Below are 7319 nucleotides of genomic sequence, written 5' to 3'. Positions count from 1 at the left end.
ATAGAACACTAAGAGCCGTCAGGAGGGAAAGGAAACATCAAGAGCATAATCAAGAAGATCTTAAAATTCCAACCATGGCTGATAATAATAATAGGCCAAGACTCTTGAGAGATTATGGAGCTCCATCTGTCCAAGGATTTCAGCCCAATGTCACAAGACGCACAGTGGAAGCCAACAATTTTGAGTTAAAACCATTATGGCTTCAAATGATACAACAAACCCAGTTTGGAGGTTCACCAACAGAAGATCCACACTATCACCTCCAGTACTTTCTTGCCCTTTGTGACACATTCAAGATGAATGGAGTTTCTGATCAAGCCATAAGACTCAGAGCATTCCCATTCTCACTTCGAGACAGAGCAAGGAAGTGGCTACTTTCTCAACCAGCTGGAACGTTCATCACATGGGAAAACCTCTCATAAGCTTTTCTAGCAAGGTACTTCCCATCTGTAAAGACAGCAAGGCTGAGGCTTGAGCTCAACACCTTCAGACGAAAGGAAGGTGAATCACTCTATGATGCATGGGAAAGATATAAAGACCTACAGAGGGAATGTCCACACTATGGCATAGAGGATTGGCTACTAGTGCAAAACTTCTATAATGGGTTACTACCCTCTACAAGGAGCATAGTTGATTCAGCTATAGAAGGTGACCTAATGGAGAAAATAGTCACACAAGCACTTGAACTTCTAGAGAGGGTTGCATACCATAATTATGAGTGGTCAAATAAAAGAGGAAATGCAATGAGAATAGCAGGGGTCCTAGAAATGAATGCCCTAAGCATGATAAATGCCCAATTTGATCAGCTCACAAGGAAGCCTGATAAAATGCAAGCCAATGTAGTAGGGATAAATAGTCAACATGAGGACAACTGTGGAGGAGGATACATGAGTTCAAAATATAACAGCTTAAATGAACCCTCCATAGAACATATGAACTATGTGAATAATAGAGGAAACTTCAACCAGAGGCAACCCAATAATCCATATTCAAACACTTATAACCCTGGATGGAGGAACCACCCAAATTTCTCATTGTCCAATCAACAGAATCATCCAATAAACAAGCAATAGGGGTACAAACCACTAGCACCCCCTGGAATTTAGAACAGAGGCCAAAACTTTGCACAGCCACCACCGCCTCCTCAACCTCAGCAACCTGAACCGAAGATGACCATGGAATCCATGATGGAAGGTTTCTTAGCAGCTTAACAACAATAAAATGAATTGATTAAATAGCTAACTTCCAGAATAGACCAACTTGCTACCCATAACAAGATGCTAGAGAATCAAATTGCTCAGCAAGCAAGCTCTTGAGGTAAGGCTGTTGGTAAACTGCCTAGTCAACTATAGATGAACCCAAGGGAGAATTGTAAGGTAGTTACATTGAGGAGTGGGAGAACTCTAGTACAATCAGAGAAGGAACCAACAGAGGAGACCTCAGAAGAATCTGAAAGCCAAGCAGAGAAAAAGGAGGAAAAAGCCAAGAAATATCAAAAGGGGAAGCAGGGAAGAAAAAGAAGTTACCAGAGCCATACCAGCCTCCCCTACCTTTTCCTCAGAGATTTCAAAATTCCAAATTGGACAACCAGTTTGGGAAGTTTTTAGAAGTTTTACAAAAACTTTATATCAACATACCCTTCACTGAAGCACTCTCTCAGATGCCATCCTATGCTAAATTTCTTAAGGAAATTCTGTCGAAGAAAAGGAAACTGGAAAATTATGAGACAGTTGCTCTAACAGAGAAATGCAGTGCCATACTACAAAATAAGCTGCCTCTGAAGCTGAAAGATCCAGGAAGCTTCTCCATACCCTGCCTCATTGGCAATAAGAAAATAGACAAAGCCTTCTGTGATCTTAGGGCAATTGTAAGTTTAATGGCTCTATCAATATGCAAAAAGCTGGAGATCGGAGAACTGAAGCCAACGATACTTTCACTGCAATTGGCTGATCAATCAGTGAAATATCCAGTGGGCATACTTGAAAAGAACCCCATCAAAGTGGGCAAATTCTTCATTCCAATAGACTTTGTTGTCCTTGAGATGGAAGAAGATGTTCAGATCCCTATCATCTTGGGAAGACCATTCTTAGCAACCGCCGGAGTAATCATAGACGTAAAAAATGGGCGACTAACCCTCTAAGTAGGAGAAGAAGAAGTGGAATTCAACTTGTTCGACACAATGAAACACAAATTCAAACTTGATGAATGCTTCAAGGTCGACATAATTAACAAACAAGTTAAAGAGCAATTTCATAAGATACATCCTAAAGATCCTCTTGAAACATGCATTGTGCACAGTCACGCGGTAAATAATGAAAACACAAAAATAACAGCCTGTGCACAACAGTTAGCAGCTCTTCCACCCCTACCCCTAGCTCAAGCCTCCGAGATGGAGAACTTAAAGGAGGAATAGCCCAAGGACAAGCTCCAAAAAAACACCAAACAGGTAGAGCTTAAACCTCTCCCATCCTCACTAAGGTACGCATTTTTGGACTCAAACTCTAAATATCCTATTATAATATGCTAGCTTGTCTAAGTTAGAAGTGGAAAAATTGTTAAGAGAACTTAGGATCCACAACAAGGCCATAGGGTATACAATAGAAGCCCTGAAAGGGATTAACCCCTCGATTTGCATGCATATGATACTTATGGAGGAAAACAATAAACCCATAATAGAGCACCAAAGAAGACTGAACCCAAACATGAAAGAAGTAGTCAAGAAAGAAATTTTGAAACTATTAGATGCAGGTATCATATACCCAATTTTTGATAGTAAATGGGTTAGTCCAGTACATGTAGTTCATAAGAAAGGTAGGGCAATTGTTATCCAAAATGTAAACAATGAACTGATCCCTATTAGGATAGTCACTGGTTAGCGAATGTGCATAGATTATAGGAAATTGAACAGTGCTACCAGAAAAGACCATTTTCCTCTTCCTTTCATTGACCAAATGTTAGAGAGGTTAACAAAACACTCTTATATCTGTTATCCAGATGGGTATTCTGGATTCTTCCAAATCTTATTCACCCAAAAAACCAAGAAAAGACCATATTCACTTGCCCTTATAAAACATTTGCATACTGGTGAATGCCTTTTGGTCTTTATAATGCCCCTGCTACCTTTTAATGATGCATGATGGCTATTTTTCCTGATTATATTGAAAATATCATGGAAGTTTTTATGGATGATTTTTCTATCTATGGAACTACTTTTAATGATTGCCTAGCTAATTTACCTAAGGTGTTGCAAAGATGTGAAGAATCAGACCTGGTTCTAAATTGGGAAAAATGCCACTTCTTGGTAAGGGAAGGTATAGTACTGGGACATTTGATATCATAAAGAGGAATTGAGGTAGATAAGGCAAAAATTGAGATCTTTGAAAACATGCCACCACCAACATCAGTCAAGGGAGTACGAAGCCTTTTGGTACATGCAGGGTTTTACAGAAGATTCATTAAAGATTTTTCCAAAATAGCTAAGCCACTTACCAACCTGTTAAGTCAAGATGTTCCCTTTGATTTTGATGAAAATTGCCTTGTCTCTTTTAACATGATCAAAGCAGCCCTGATCTCAGTACCAATAATGCAGCCACCATATTGGGAGCTACCATTCGAGGTGATATGCGATGCGAGTGACTTTGCAGTTGGAGTGGTGCTTGGGCAAAAAGAAGCTAAAAAGCTCCATGCCATTTATAATGCCGGTAAGACACTCGATAATGCACAAATTAATTATGCTACCACGGAAAAGGAATTCCTAGCAGTGGTGTTTGTAATGGACAAATTCAGATTTTACCTAATTGGGTCATAAGTCATTGTATTCATAGATCACGCTACAATCCGATACCTTTTAAACAAGAACGAAGCAAAACCAAGGCTGATTCGATGGATTTTGCTCCTGCAAGAATCTGACCTTGAAATTAAGGACCAAAAGGGATCCGAAAATGTAGTAGCTGACCATCTTTCCAGGCTGAAAATGGAGTACACAGGAGACTTCGAGGATTTGCTAATTGATGACTCATTTCCTAATGAGCAATTATTAGCATTCTCCCAAGCTCAGTGGTATGATAACTTTGTTAATTTTCTTGTATGCAGGTTATTGCCTCCAAACATAACTTATTAGCAAAGGAAGAAATTCCTACATGATGTGAGATACTACACATGGGAGGAACCTCTACTATACAAGAGATGCAATGATGGACTAATAAGAAGATGCATACTGGAGGAGGATATGGAGAGCATCCTCTAGCACTGCCATTCATCACTATATGGAGGACACTTTGGCACCTCAAAAATAGCAGCCAAAATTTTACAAGCTGGATTGTACTGGCCACATTTGTTTAAGGAAGTAAGATCCTTTGTGTCAGCTTTGTCACCAATGCCAAAGAACAGGTAACACTTCAAGGAGGAATGAGATGCCACTGCATGTTATACTTGAGGTAGAATTATTTGATGCATGGGGGATAGACATCACGGGCCCATTCCCCTCTTCCCATGGAAATAAGTATATTATGGTTGGTTTTGATTATGTGTCAAAATGGAAAGAAGCAATAACCACACCAACCAACGATGCTAGAGTGGTCACATGGTTCCTGAAGAAGAATATATTCACAAGGTTTGGCACACTGCGAGTAATAATCAGTGATGGAGGAAGTCACTTCTACAACCAATAATTCGAAACTCTATTGAAAAAGTATACAGTGACTCATAAGGTGGCCACACCTTGTCATCCTCAAACTAGCGGCCAAGTAGAAATCTCAAACAGGGAACTGAAGTGAATTCTAGAGAAAACTGTAAGCAGATCCAGAAAGGACTAGCGCATGAAGTTAGATGATGTGCTGTGGGCATACCGCAGTGTATATAAAGCCCCAATTGGCACAACACTCTTCCGACTGGTTTATGGAAAATCATGCCATCTCCCTATCAAACTTGAACGTAAAGCTTACTAGTTAATTCAGATCCTAAACTTTGACCTCAAAACCGTTGGTGAAAAAAGGCTTCTACAACTGAATGAGTTGGAAGAAATCCGATAGGATGCATATGAAAATGCCAAAATCTTCAAATATAATACCAAAAGATGGCATGACAGGCGCATAGTAAGGAAAGAAATAAAAGAAGGAGACCTTATCTTGTTATTCAACTCTAGATTGAAACTCTTTCCAAGGAAGTTGAAATTAAGATAGTCTGGACCTTTTAAGGTCACTCAAGTCTTCTCACATGGAGCAGTAGAAGTGTGGAGCAAAACCTCAGGAGCATTTAAGGTCAATGGGTAGAGGCTAAAGCCTTACTTTCAAGGAGAACCTATAGAGAAGGGAGTCAATTTCACTCTCGACCATCCTACTGATAGACTATGAAAGACGAAAGCAAAGTCGAGCTAATGACTATAAACAAGCACTTTTTGGGAGGTAACCCAACATTTCTAATTTTTCTTTCTTTCTTTCTTATTTTAATTTTGTTAATATTTGTTCACATTTTCTTTTATAAGAATCCCAAAAGATCTCAAATATGGAAAAGCAAGGGGGGAGTAGAGAATAAGACAGGAGAGGAATCATCAAGTCAAAACCACAAAAGAGAAAATTGAACAAAACCAGGGAAGTAGCTCAGTTACTAACCTTTACATCTATCTCATGTGTTATAATGATGAAAATTTTCATTAGGGAAAAATTTGGAAAATCAAAAAATTACACGAGTTGTGTATTGGTTTCACACGCCCCGTGTAACTTTTTAAAAATCCATAAATTTCTTGCAATTTTTAAATCTGAGGGAGACATAAAGTTACATGGGTCCATAGCCCAATTTACACGGGCCGTGTAATGTTGTTAGCAGAATAATTTAAGGACAGAAGGTTACACGGGTCCCCTTTATAATTTATATGGGCCGTGTATCATGTCCAGCAAAGCAACTCGAGAGGCAGTAAGTTACACGGTCCCAGAGCTTATTTACAAGGGCCGTGTACTATGTCAGACTTTGAAATTTTCGAGCAGAAATTTACACGGTCCAATATGTCGGGACCCGTGTAGTGATACACGGCCAGCGTATCATGTTGCAGGTCGCTACTGGGGTGCAAAATGCACAAAATGAAGAGTCCTAATGGCTCTTTAAATGCACCTCTCGCCTTAAGCCCGTTCATAAAGGCAAAAAGGGTTCTAACATATTGTTTGTGAAAAACCTAATCGCTTTAGTGGAACTAGACTAGTTAAACCCCTTCATAACTATTAATTTGTCACATCGAACTTGTAAAGTTAGGAGAAATTTCGTGAAATATAAACAAACTTGAAAATTTCTCAACAGCTCTAGAACATATCTCTTGGACTTATCAAGGTGAAATCCTAGCATATGCTTGATGAAGAAATGATTAAGGCATTCTTTGCTATAGCCTAATTAAGCCTTAGCCACCCTTAGTCACAATATGTCCCCTGCACCCAACTTGAGCCTATATTTTTACCTATTTGATTTTCCTTGCTTACCCATATTATTTACCTAGCCCCTAGACTAAACATATATGTACCCTTTTGAGGAAGCTAAATGCATAAGTAAAAAGTATATTAAGTGCAAAAAGAAAATGGAGAGAGGATGAATAACTCGAGAAAGAGTGCAAGTGTGAAATTGAAACCAAAGAAAAATCTGCTTTCCTAACCCAACAAAAGCAATAAGTTTGGGGGAGAAGACAAAAGGGACATAAAAAAGAAAAAAAAAAAGGGAAAAAGGAAGTCCCAAGAATCATGGAAGCATGCTTGGCAATATAAAAATTAAAAGCCCCTCCTCTCCATACAAAATCAATAGAATAAACTTAGTATACTTGGTATTTTATGTATAAATGCTATCCTCATATTTGCATTCCCTATAAACCTTTTATTGGCAACTAAGTCATTATCCCTTTAGCCCTATTACAACCATTTTAAAGACCTTTTGATTTTTTGAAAAGTGTATGCTACATTAGTGGAGATAGAAAATTAAGATATGCCTATGGAGTTAGAATTGAGTTGTTTCATATCAATTATCCACAATAGAGGCAAATTTGGGGGAGTAAGTGTTTCTCAAGTCTATCCTAATAAAACGGGTTATTTGTGACTTACTAATAGTGTCACACCTTACCCCTCTGTAAGGCATAACATGACCCCATAGTATACCTAATGAATTACCAACTTCGCCTACTGATAACCCATTAAATACACTACAAGGGATTTTCAAAAACTTTTCTTACTTCTTTTACAGTGGTGAGCACTATTTACAGGTATTAAAAACCTTTTTGAATTGAAGCGATAGAACTAACATATTTGAATTATTTGGAATTTCTGTAAAAATTTTGGCAGAGTGCCATC

At 38.5% G+C, this 7319-nt stretch overlaps 1 non-coding gene across 1 annotated transcript; it reads right to left on the bottom strand.

Moving 5' to 3' along the window:
- Positions 1–461: 461 nt before the first annotated feature.
- On the bottom strand, positions 462–568 carry LOC131178972 (small nucleolar RNA R71). Its single transcript, XR_009147979.1, has one exon. It is a non-coding gene; the product is annotated as a small nucleolar RNA R71 (small nucleolar RNA).
- Positions 569–7319: the final 6751 nt, after the last annotated feature.

The sequence above is a fragment of the Hevea brasiliensis genome, chromosome 3 (genome assembly GCF_030052815.1).
Source record: "Hevea brasiliensis isolate MT/VB/25A 57/8 chromosome 3, ASM3005281v1, whole genome shotgun sequence".
Classification (NCBI taxonomy): Eukaryota; Viridiplantae; Streptophyta; class Magnoliopsida; order Malpighiales; family Euphorbiaceae; genus Hevea; species Hevea brasiliensis.
Note: the sequence above shows the minus strand (reverse complement) of the source record. Positions and strands in the feature narration are given on the sequence as shown.